Here is a 13,076-nt window from a genome sequence, read left to right as displayed (position 1 = left end):
TCTTTCCTTGTGGCACACCGGTGGCCAGAGGATGAGAAGATGTGGTGTGCAGAGTCTGTTGCTGAAGTCCAGAACAACAGCTGTCCCTGCTCCTTCCATGGTGGCAGCACCAGGGCTCTCTCTCTTTCTCCCTGCTTCTCACAGCCTAACCTAGTCTATTCTTTCTTAGGTGATGGCGCCGGGTAAAAGTCAATCAGGAGATGTGTTTCCCTCTTCCTCAGCTAGGGCATTTGTCTAGACTCCTCTACTGTGTTCAGTTTTTGATTTATGGTCCTTTTTATCTCCTAAAAATACTCCCATGATCCTAAGGGTTTTTTATTTGCATGTTAGTCCCAGAATGGCAGTGTGGAGGGGTGGGAGGCCAGTTATCTCCAGGTAGTTTAGAGAAAACAAACAGAGCAATTAGCTAATTAGCATTTCAATACCAGTACTTAGCTAGAGTTAGTAGTTTTTTTTAGTGTTGCCATGGGAACTAAGAAGGCCCTGCCCTCATCTCTGGGGAACACTGGAAACTGTTCATTACAGTACCTCGGCTGCGGGGACACTCCCCTGTGCCTCAGGGAAGTTCGGGGAGCGACTAGGACGGTCACCCGCCCTGGGATGGAGGAAATGTGGCAATGCCCCGTGGAGAGAAGAGGCAGGCTCTTAATCGGGGTTGTAATCCAGAGTTTATTACAGAGCTCCGCGCAGCTCCACACTCCACGGGAACAGCCAAGAAAAAGTCCTGATCAGCCCCCTGCAACATGTTATAAACAGGGGAGGGGAAAGGGGAAGGGATCACCCACCAACCAATAGGCAGGTTTGGGGGAGTGGGAGGTGGGGAAACAGACAAATACAGAGTCCAGTGGGGGAGGTTTAAGGGAGGGGCCCCTGGTCCTCGCCCAATCACTTGATGCCCTTGGAAGGTTCTGGACGAGTGGGATGGGGAGCCGAGTGACGGACAAGGCTTCAGGGAGGGGACAGGGGAATGGCTCAGCAGATTTGGGGGAGATTGACATCGGGGAAGAAGGAGGGGATTGGCATATAAGGAGAGGGGCAGCTTAGGGTAAAACCATTGCGGAAAAAAGGGGTTACAGGTTAAACCATCACAGAACTGGTACATAAAAATAAAAACACAGTACAACAACAGTGGAGGATCATTTCTGGGTGGTGTTGGAAAGGCAGATGATCACAAGTATTGCTTGATCTTTTAATGCTAAGGGCACAGATGGTGAGATCTGACTGAGTGGCCTGCAGAGTGCCACAGGACTGCACGGGGAGATTCTTAAACACTGCCCATTTTCTGCATTGTTCCACACCCCAGCCAGTGCCATTTACCAGTGGGGGCCATCCTATAAGTCTCCATCTCTAGAGTGTGTGCTGGTGGGAATGGTTGGACTGACAGCTTTTGCACACTATTTCAGGTACAAATGGAAGAAAAGTGCAACAACAGGCATTTAGAGGAAAAACTTATTAATGATAATAAAAATTAGGCAGGCTTAGGAAAAAATTAAATAAGTTTAATACATTTTTCTAGTCTGCTCACTGGTTTACAAGTCCCTGGCAATTGGTAGCTATTCTGGCTTGAAATGGATGGATGTCATTCTTATAGTGCATAATTTACCTTTTGCAGAGAGACAAACTCTGTCTCTCTCCTTATTGTTGCGGATTAGGTCCTTATTTTTACTAGTCATTTATCGGTATTATTTTTGGAAAGTTGGATTTTTGGCAAGGTCACCATCAGCTTCTTACTTCCCTGTGAATTGGATTATTGCCTCTAGCTGTGGAAATGCTGTCTTTCCTGTTTTCATTTTTTACTAGACAGTCTAATACATCTGGGTTTATACTGTCTTCACAGAACACCCACCCTGGCCTTCTGTGCTCATCTCAGCAGCCCCACCACATCCTCTCATTCCTAAACTGCAATTTTGGATTTTTTTCAAAGTGTTATGAGCTTCCTTGAGCCCTGGCTCACTCCTGTTAACTGCTGAAGACTGTTTTCCCAGAGTTTTGCTTGTGATTTCATAAAGTTGAGGGTGTGCTACAAAAGCTGTTGTGCTGGCCAAAAGCCATCCTCTCCATAGTGGTGCAGACTGTTCATTGGTGTTCTCAGCAGCCCAGTTTGTTCTTTCCCAGCCAGTTCCCACCCTATTCCAGTTTAGCTCAGAGTTAGACATAAGTGTACATTTAAATGCAGGATAAAGTGGAAGTCTTTCTCTCAACCTTTGTGCTGAGCCTGGACTAGTCATCTTCTTTTTTTGACATCCAATTTGAGCACAGATTATTCAAAATATTCCTGCAGTGAGGTGCAAAAAAGAAGGGGAGTAACTCCTCAGATAAGTTTCCTACAGAAATTCTTACAGTGGCTGTTGGCTGGTTTTAAAGAAGAAAGCTTTAAAACTTTACCACATTTTCCAAAGTGGTATTCATCTCAACTAAGTGGAGACACTGAAATGAAAGCAGTAACTGAGACCCATGGCCACCTGAGGTCACTTCTGCAGCTGGTGGAGGTAGGCAGGATTGCCCAAGGGTACAGGTCTTTCTCTGCTGACTGCAGAGCCTGGAGTGGCCAAGGTTAGGTGGGGAGAGTCAAGGCCTGAGACATGGTCACGTCACTTGATGAATGGCTGACAGAGCTTTGGATGGAGCTAAGGGGAAAAAAATATGTGAGTTTATGACAATAAGGGGCAGGCAACTTAGGAGGAACTCTGGAATGTTGTGAGGTTATACAGGGAGACAATTAAAAGGGTGAAATCCCAAATAAAACTTAATCTGGTTTATATTTCTATAAATTTGTCAGCAAGAAAAGGAAGGCTAAGGAGAATCTTGACCCTTAAGTGGATGTGGGAGGAAACATTGTGACAAAGGATGAAGAAAAGACTTCAGGCACTTAATGCCTTCTTTGCCTCAGGCTTTAGCAGTAAGACCAGTTGTTCTCAGAGCACTCTGAGGTGGAAGACAGGAGCAGGGAGCAGAATGAAGGCCCCAAGGTCCAAGGGTGGGTGGTCAGTGACCTGCCTCATCACTCAGACACACACAGGTGTATGAGGCTGCTTGGGCTCCACCCAAGGGTACTGAAGGAGCTGGTGGAAGTGCTGACCAGGCACTCCCCACCATTTACCAGCAGTCCTGGCTAAATGTGAGTCAACTCTCTAACCTCCAGTCAACAGTCAACAGGCCTGTCAATCTGACCTTGGTACTGGAAAAGGGTATGGAGCAGATCCTCTTGAGTGTCATCATGTGACACATGCAGAACAGCCAGGGATTCAGGCCCAGCCAGGAGGGCTTTGTGAAAAGCATGTCCTGCTTGACCAGCCTGATCTCCTGCTGTGACAAGGCGACCTGCTTAATAGCTGAGGGAAAGGCTCTTGTCTGTGTTGACTTTAGTAAATCCTTTGGCACAGTTTTGCACAACATTGTCTTAGGGAAACTGGCTGTTCACAGCTTGGATGGGTGCTAGGTTATAAACTGGTTGGATGGCCAGACCCAGAGGGTTGTGGTGAATGAGGTACATCCAGTTGGTGGCCAGTCACTGGTGATGTCGCCAGGGCTCAGTATTGGGGCTGATCCTGTTTAATATCTTCACTGATGATCTGGATAAGGGGACAGAGTGCACCCTCAGTCAGTTTGTGGATGACACTGACTTGAGTGGCAGTGTTGATCTGCTGGAAGGCAGGAAAGCTCTGCAGAAGGATCTGAACAGGCTGCATCAATGGGCTGAAGCCAGTTGTGTGAGGTTCAACAAGGAAAAATTCTGGGTCCCACACTTGGGTCAGAACAACCTGATGCAGCCCTACAGCCATTCATGCAGCCTCAGAGTTCGGGATTAGGCACCAAGCAAGTTTTTAGTGTTGCATCTGAGGCTTCTGCCCTGTGCCACCTGGAGCCTGTGCCAAAGCTCCAGCTGAGCTGAGCGTCAGCAGGGCAGAGAGTTGTCATTAGATTGCACAAATAGTATGAGCAAATCTCACCTAATTTGTTGCAAATTTGTTGCAAACCTTTTGGTTTTTCAGACTTTCTATTCCTCTGATTTCATAGATTTTTTTTTTAATGCTTTTGGTGCAAAAGGTAAAATCACAAAAAATTTCAAATCATCAGAAAAATATAATTTGCAGAAATGTTTTCTAAATACAAATTGGACATCTTCCTTTTGATCGTGGGCTATGCCAAAGCTCTAACAGACATCTTTGATCTTATGGCAGTGTCTAGAGAAATTATGGTATTCTAATATGGAATAATAGATTGTCATCAAGATTTCTAGCTTTAGGAAATTGTTTAATCTCCATTCTCAGTGGCTGTTTCTTTGATGCAGCTGTGGCTGAAGGATCCCAAGTGCTGGAAAACCAGCTCACCAGCTCAGAACAAAGCTGATTATGTAAATTGTGCATTAAGATTCAGTTTCAATTTAATTTTATTCTGTAAATAAATATCCCATTAACATCCATCTGTTAAAAGTCAGGTAAAACATTTTCAAAACCTCCATTGCTATGGCAGATGTGACTGTACCATAAATAGCAATGGCATGGTGGTATGAGGATGTCAAAGTATAAACTGTGAAACACGTTTTAAGAAGTAATGATTAATTATAATAAAAGAGACGTTGTCTGATTGAGACAGACTGGGCTTCCATTTGTGTTGTTCTGTTTGCATTATGCAAAATGCTTTCTCTGATCTCTGTCTCCAAGAACACTAATAATTATAGTTCATTAATTCACTTAAGGCACAAAAACATTGCAGCTGATGAAGGTCATTACTGAATTATGTCCAAGCCTTTTGCTTAATATCTTTTTATTTCAACAGTTTACTTGAGAGCAGTCATTTTCCCTTTGTCTAGCTGGTACTTCACCACCAACACTGTTAATAGACTGTACTGATCAGGAACAGAATGATGAACCCTGTCAGGTTTCCTAAATTAGCCTTCAAAGAGTATGAAAAGGTTCAAGTGCTCTTAACCCATAGCTATTTTTAACTATTTTAAAAGTCAGAGATTTCATATGCACTGCAAAAGAGCACTCGACAAGGAAGCAACCAGGGGATTGGAGCAAATTTCACTTATACTGGAAGTATAAAACTCTGTGTGTGTGTCAGCTGGAGATTAGAAACAGGTTCCCTATATATTCTTAAACATCCTGAAGGAGGAATTGTAATAGTGCTAATTTAATTCCATAAAGAGAATGGAAAATTATTTTTTATGTCACACACTGTAGGGAATGGTTAGGGGTAGTGCATTGCTGTACCAAGATGGAATAAGCAAGGAGAAATTACAATTCTTCATGGTATAATCAGACTCGAGCACAATCTTCCAGTGCTCTGCTATTCTACTTGAGCTCCTTGTTTATGGAAATCTGCATCATATGTGCAAATCCTTCCTGCCTGCAGAAGCTGGCCTTAGGCATAAAATGACATGCCTGCGAATACCTAATTGTTGATACAACAAAATGCCGTATGTCACATTAAAGCTGGCAGTCTAATTCCTGGTAAAACCAGTACTACATTGAAACCTTTTTGTCAGAGGAAATAAAAGGAGAGTCTGGTACTAAGTTTCAAGAATGATTTACTGCTCAGTTTAAGTGTATTTGCAAGTCCAAGACAGCTGAGTGGTCCTCCAGGCATCAGATATGAGGTATGTCCTCATTCCTGTCCAATTTTCCGAAGGAATTGTGAGGTGATGGGGACTGCAGATGCAACTGAAGAATATGGCTGATATCACAGGCTCTTCTCATGCACCAGTACATAGAAATTCTCTTTTGACTGTACGTTTTTTCAGCTATCTTAGGCTTTTATCATCAACTGGATTTTACAGTGGTGTGGGTGTTGGGCAGGGAGCTGAGGGACATGTAGAGTTGATCACCTTCCACAGGTGAAGTTGGACTAGAAAAGGGAGGTTATCCCACCCCACCAGGCCAGACCTAGAGCTTTGACTGAGTATAAAGACCTCTAAATGGCCCCGGGCTTTGCTGTATTTCAGCAATTCAGGAAGTTGATGGATAAGAACAGAATGAACCATAGAATCATTTGGGCTGGAAAGGACTTCTAAGGTCATTGAGTCCAATCAAGTCTAGTGTGGATCTCTCTTGAATATCCACCCATCTCTCCCCTTCTCCACAACATCTATAGGCATGTCTTGGACAGCAACAGCTTCTCCATCACCTGTCCTCTAAGACTGCCAGGCTGCAAAGATACTGGAAGTCTGGAGAAATGGGACTGTCATAAGGGAAGGTGCATTAAGCATCATCGCTGCCAGCAAAGCTCTGCTCAGGTGTGGTATGAGACACCCTGAGGGGTTTCTTGGCTCTAATACCTGAGTGAAATACAACACATCAACACAATCCTGCTCAAGAAGGTTTGACACTCCATTTAGGACAATATTCAGGCTGATGTGCTCTGCTAAGATGGCAGTAGGGGAAGCAGCAAGTGACACTGCTAGAGAACATCTCCAGAGCTTTAGCATTTTCCTGGCCAGGACTGTCCAGGAAAGTACTCTTTTCCTGGCACTGACACCAGCTATTCTGTAAGTGGAAAAAGCTCAAACTCTTCAAGGGAGTACTAAAAAAAAAAAGAGAGCATGGATGCATACAGTCCATGAAGCTGCTCCAGGCAAATATGCAGTCACAGACAAAGCATTTGTTGCACAATCTGTACCCTTTTACAACATATCATGTGGTCTGGTTTTCAACATTCAGACACAAAACATAACTTGTCTTTAGAAAAAAAAGGAAAAAAAAATCTCTCTCCTCTTACTCTTGACAACCCATGTCACAGCTTGGCTCTGCCCCTCTGCTCATGTTATAATACAGTGGTTATCCATTTTCTCACTGTATTCCTAATCTCTCCTCAAATCCTTGTCCACTCTCATCCCTTCAACCTCAAAAGCCTTACCTAGAAAAAGTTACCCTAACTCATGTAACACACATGTTGAAATTGACACTTTTCTGAAGAATTATGTTCCTGGAGACTCCAGGATATGTCACTGCCATTGCCATTCACTGCCATTTGAAACTGGGCTTGGATTTCACATAATTTCAGGAAGATAGTTAAATACAAATCTGATCAGGCCTATTTCTGTTATATTTATTTATATTTGGCAGAGAATAAAAAACTTGCTGTAGCTGATGGGTTTTCCATCTTGCAGCAGCCAGAGAGCAGTCAGACTTCTGGGGCTGGGTGGACTTTCTGAATGCCCCCCTTCACCCCACACTCCCAAAGGGACATTTCCAATTCATTATGTATTCCCTATCCAGAAGGAAAATCTTTTTAAAAGAGGATTTTTAGAAGACACATGTTATTCTAATCAGATGCCTCTGTGAACTCTGCAGCAGAGAGGCCAGGGACTGTTGGCAAGCTTTACTGAGTATGACTTAAATGCATTAGATTAGAAAGCACTCAATTTAGCTGGTTGTTTTCCCTGATTTGCTTGGCTACTCCATCTTGCCCTCCCTCCCCTTTATTGTGATGGAGATGCCGCGGGGCTGGCATGCAGAAAAGGCTTCATGTCAGCATATTCAGGTTCCTAAAGGCAAGATGCATCTACGAGTGCATAGCACAATAATCAAAAGTATTCCAGAGCTTCCTAATTAACCTATCTAATTTATCTCCCCTCCGTGTGGTAAATTGCAAGTTAAATACAAGAGAGGGGTAACTCAAGGCCTCATTTTCAGAAGGTCAGCCTTGCAATTTACACAGACTCTTTCCACTTGGGATTGAAAAGCAAGCTCAGATAAAAGTGTTGCCACCTTGCTGGGATAAATGGGAGTGGGGAGAGGTGCAAGTATGCAGAGAAGTATTTTGCAAGTGCAAACATGGAGATACAAATTTTACAGGCAAAAGGGAGAGCCAAGCCTGTTTGAAATGTTTCCTCTTAATAATCTAGCTTTGAGATTCCTACCACTGCAACTTGTGGCAAATCTGCAGGGTGAGTGCAGCCACAGGGCTGTCACTCCAACACAGTGGAACTTCATGTAGATGTAGCTCAGAAGTGCGTTGGTGTAGAGGGCTGTTTTATGCTAGTAAGACTTGCCACCTTCTTTTAAACATCCTTAGTTCCCAGCAGGACAGACTTGCTCAGACATGGAGCTGTGCCAATTTTTGTGAATAGAAAAGGTAGCCAGGTATGGCTGAAGACTCTTCTGTTTTCTGTACCCAGCTGAGTGCTCCATGAAAAGGGAGGTATCAAGTCAGAAAAGTTCCTATATTGTGATTTACTATGGGTTGCGTAGAGTCTTTCCCCCTGAAGACAAAACACATATTACTTCTGGCCTTGCGAGAAATGATTTGCAGGATGTGTGAGGAAGGCATGGATTTAGGCAAAGGAACTTATGACAAGCCTCTTTCCCAGGATTTGCACCCTCCTGGCATGTCAGCTCTCAGATTTCAGTACTCTACCTCATCCACTCCCTCCTTTGAGACCCTGACTGTCCCACCACAGCAGCATCCAGTAACAGCTTTGTGCTGCTCCACTACTTTGCTGGATAGGAACACACATGGTTTTCAAGGCAGAAAGAATGCAAAGGAAGGGAGAGGGACAGGGAGGGAACTGTGGGCCCTCCCCAGGACTTGCTTCCAGCCTGATGGCTATGACAGAGGGACAGTCAGGCTTGCTCTGGGAGAGATGGGCTGAAGGCAGAGACCAAAAGGAGGCTGACTGGTAATATATATATATATATTTATTTTTAACAGTGCTTTAATAAAAGTTATCCCCAGTAAAAGTCTCCAGGAAAGGGATTTGCAAAACAGACATGCAAAACAGTCTGAAGACCTATCCATTTTACCTTAGGGCTTGACATGCACTGGAAGACGGCCAGGCTCTTTGACAACTTCTTGGTCTGCAGAAAGGGACATAACTGCCTGCTGCATTCAGCCTTGGGAAATGAGTCTTGGGGCTTGGGCTGCAGCACTGCAACCTCTCAGATCTTGAGCATCCCTTGGGATGACCTTCTTTGCTGAGAGATTGTTCATCTCCAGCCATAGCTTTCCTTTCTGCCTGCCCTCTGACCCTCCTTCTAATAAGCTAAGCAGTGCCATGTAAATATCCCAGGAAATATTATGGTAGGGGTTTTCCCAATCATTTGAACTCACTTGCTTCCTCGGCACCACAGCTTCACCATCCCACATCTATTTTACCAGGCACTAATGGCACTAATGCAGATAGCAAGAGTGGAAACAAGGCACTCGTGCAAATGTATGTATCAGAGGTAAAAAGAAGGTGAAGAGGCACAGCCCATGCTTTGTTAATTATTTTTCTGGATCATCTATTTCTAATGTAATTCCAACTTATTACACATAAATATATAAAATATATATAAGCCCTATATACATATGTGTATGCACATGTGCGCACACACACACACACATATATATGTATGGAATTCAATATAGTTAATTTCCACATCCTTTAAAAGTGTCCAGGAATAAATAAATAAATAAATAAATAATGCCTGTACAAGATGGAGGTGGGGGGGGTTGATGTTTACAAAGTATAGCTATGTGCTCAAGCATGCAGCAATAAGACTGGCAACAGATAGTCTTGAAAACACAGTCCTAATAATACTTACATGGCACTTTGAAGCTTCATAGTGAGCTGAAAACACAAATAAATCCCATGAACTGAACAGCTTGGTAGCGCTACTCGCCTCTTTCAAATGGATTGCGAAGGAAGAAATGCCGCCACTATCTGCAAACAGCCTTCATTTTTTTCATTGAAGAAAGAAATCAATGACTTGAGCTCAAAGCTGGAAACACATGCTTCTCAAGTTTTAAGGCAAAGATTGGCTTACCCTCGAGGAAGGCTGTGGGGACCCATCATGACTCTGGTCTCCAGCATGCAGGGGGGTCTGCTGCCACCACTACCAACACTGAGGACCTGCAGCAGAGCCCCCCAAGTGCTTATTTCCTTGGATATAAAGGAAGCCACAGCAATTGCTTCACATGTAAACATCTACATTTTAAACTATAAAGCTGGATGAAAGTTCTCTGATTCTTCATGCTAAAACATTTGCTGCTGCAGAGTCCGTCCTTCTGCATAAAAAAAAGCTGACAACAGCAAAAACATGAAGAGGTTCACTCCTGTTCACACACTACCATTAGTTTCCATTCTCTATAGGAAGAGATAGCTTTAGCACAGACAATTTCCCATCCTGAAAGTGTTTACAAGACATTCTAGTAATATCCCATTGAATAATAAATGCACATTTGTGTACTCTGCTGATACAGGATTTGAAGCAAACAAGTTCAGTCCACAGAAAATTCAGTGAGTGAAATCAAAGTGAAAAATAAAAAAGAAAGGTGACTCTTTTTGTGTTGTCTGTGACAAGGACTAAACTGAAACTCTGTGGGATGACATTTCACTAATATAATACTTGCAGGAAAATGATCTAGCAAGAAAATGATCATGAGCCAGTGGCTCAGTTTGCTCCATCCCTTTTGGCTCCATCACAACGCCATAGTTCCCTGATGCCTGTGGGACTGATACTTCTGATGATGCTGAAAAGTGCTTCTGTGTGATCCATGTTTGCAGCGTCATTTCCTAATACATAATTTGCTTTTAGGTAGAAACTTTTGGAGAAATTAAGTTGCAAGCAGCCAAGCTTGAAGCAATACTCCAAATAGCACTAAGGGCTCTTTGCAGAAATATACATGTTTCAGAGTAATACACTCTAGTTTTAAAGGCAGATGACAAAAAAACATCTTTGCTGAATTTTTCACTTCTTCTTTAGCACTTTAGATAAATTATAACATTTATTGCACTTCTTCCTCCTCAGAGTAGATCTTTAATTTTAAATTTCATAGTATGTTGGAAAGAAAAATCCCCAGAACAAATGACAGAATAAATCCACTGGGAAAAATAAAATCATGGATGGTCCCTCCAGTGACTTTTGAGTGTTAGAGGTGTCCACTTGATTTCATGGGTAATACAGTTTTGAAATGGTCAGAGCTACCTTGCTATATTACAGTCACTGAAGTTCAAGCATGAAGGTTTGGCTCTGAGTTTTCACTTTAATCCTTTTAAATCCAGAATAAAACAAACAAACAAAATCCAAACCATAAAAATAGAAAAAAAAAAAAAAGCTCAGGTAATAACATTTCCTGGACTCTAGCCTGTCAAAGCACACAGCTCCTACACTGTTCATTTGAGTAAGCAGTAAAAGTGGAGGCAGAACTGAGCATAAAATTAACAAATCATTTCAGTCTGACAGGGCTGAAGTATTGTTTTTATGCAAAGCATGACCAGTAGTCAGAAAGAGGGCACCATAAGTGACAATCCTCCTGGATGCCTTCAGTCTTGTTTTCTCACTGGTGACCTTGGAGAGCGATTGGATCTTCTCCTAAAGTGCATGCCACAGCTCAGCAAGAAGTTTTGAGCTCAGTGTCAGAGTGCTGAGTGAAATTTAATTAAATTGTCAAGGGGCTTAATTTTGTCAAGGGGCTCATACTAGGAGATTTGTTCCTTTCCCAAAAATTTATGAATTTTGGACCAGTAGTGGCTGGCACCAGCAGTTTCAAGTCTTTGTCACAGGGAATTTCTTCCCTGGCTAACTACCACGATCCAGCTTTTTATGAGGGACCAGGGACAATATGCCTTACGGAAGAAGTTTTCTCTCTATAGTGCAGAGCTGTAGAAGGGTGAGAGGATATTCTAGATGTCAAACTCCAGGAACAGCACTAAGTGTCTCTTTGAGGCTATGTCCTTTAAGATGCACACAGATTTAACCATGCTACCCCCATACATTTTCAATCATTCGAGGTTAGCAAGGTGTGTTCCAAGCAGAGGATTTTGTCGATGCTGTTTCTGTGGGACATGGGAGGCATTTTCCTGCCTGATCCTTCATACCTACAGGGTGTTATAAGGCAAGCTCAAGCAACCTCACTTGGAACTGTAGGATAGAGACCATCATGAACTATCCCTGAAATGCCATCCCTCTTGCTGTTTCCTTGGGCCCCTGGGCACTTGTGGTGCCATCAGCAGAGCAGACTCGTGTACGTCTATACTTCACTACAGGAGACTCTTGGGAGGTCTGACCAAGTCTGTCTGCATTCAGATGGGAAGTTTCCTGTGCAGGTTTCAAACTCAGATATGATCAGTGGTATCTCCAAAGGCAAACAGGCACCTTCAAGGTGCAAGGCCTCTCCTAGCCAGAGATCTAAAAGCAGTCAGGTGGGACAGATGATAAATTCACCCGTTTCTCCCTACAGACAATTAAAGTGAGCCAAGAGAAATGACTGCTCTGTTGGCAGCAGCAGAGGTAGGTGAAATAAATCCCTGGCCTTTTCAGCCCAATTAGCACCACTTAGTCCCTCCAGATCAGTTTCACTGATGGACAGCTGTGATGCTAGCAAGCCCCAGAGAGGGGTGAAAGCACTGGCCTCTTTCTAGCAAAGAGAAAACCTCTGTAAGGTGGGTATGAGTATGTGTGTAAGTGTAGTGATAAAATCCTGTGTATTACTGGGTTTATACTCAGTGCCTAATTAGGAGCACAATGCTGCTGGAGGGCAGGGTGCACTACCTATGCCAAAAACCTCAGCTCCAGCTCCAAAGGAGGAGGGTAGGTGACTCCAAATATTGAAATAACTGAATTGTGATATGATGTGTCACTAGCAGCCAATGGACAAAGCAGGACCGAGATCCCTCCCTTGCTCTTTGGTGGAAAGGGGGTGGTAAGGCTCCAGCCTTTCATCCAGGCAGACAATCTTCTGTACATCAAACCATGTTTCTTTCCCAGGACAGTCACAGCTGTGGTCTGTAATGCATCATTCACTGCCCTCACATGCACACCTTTGCAAGTGTATCATACCAAAGACAAAGCTGTTCAGGGTTGTCAAAGCAAGGAAATAATCATTGCCTGTAAAATTACTGCGAGCTGATTTTCTCATTAAAATTTTGTTAATGCCTTTGGTTTTTTTCCCTGACTGTGCTAAATCCCATACTTTTAAAAGCATCTCATTCCATTATATTTCCATTAACTCTAGCCACCATATTAAGAGCCTGAAAATACAGGTTGGTACATTTGTGCTGCTAATGAGCATTGCCCTCCCCTTCTCAAAACACAGTTACGCTGTGAAAAATAAATATTACTGCTAATGCTTTGTAGTCCTCCCATGGA

Source organism: Vidua chalybeata, chromosome 2 (assembly GCF_026979565.1).
Source record: "Vidua chalybeata isolate OUT-0048 chromosome 2, bVidCha1 merged haplotype, whole genome shotgun sequence".
Lineage (NCBI taxonomy): Eukaryota > Metazoa > Chordata > Aves > Passeriformes > Viduidae > Vidua > Vidua chalybeata.
Note: the sequence above shows the minus strand (reverse complement) of the source record.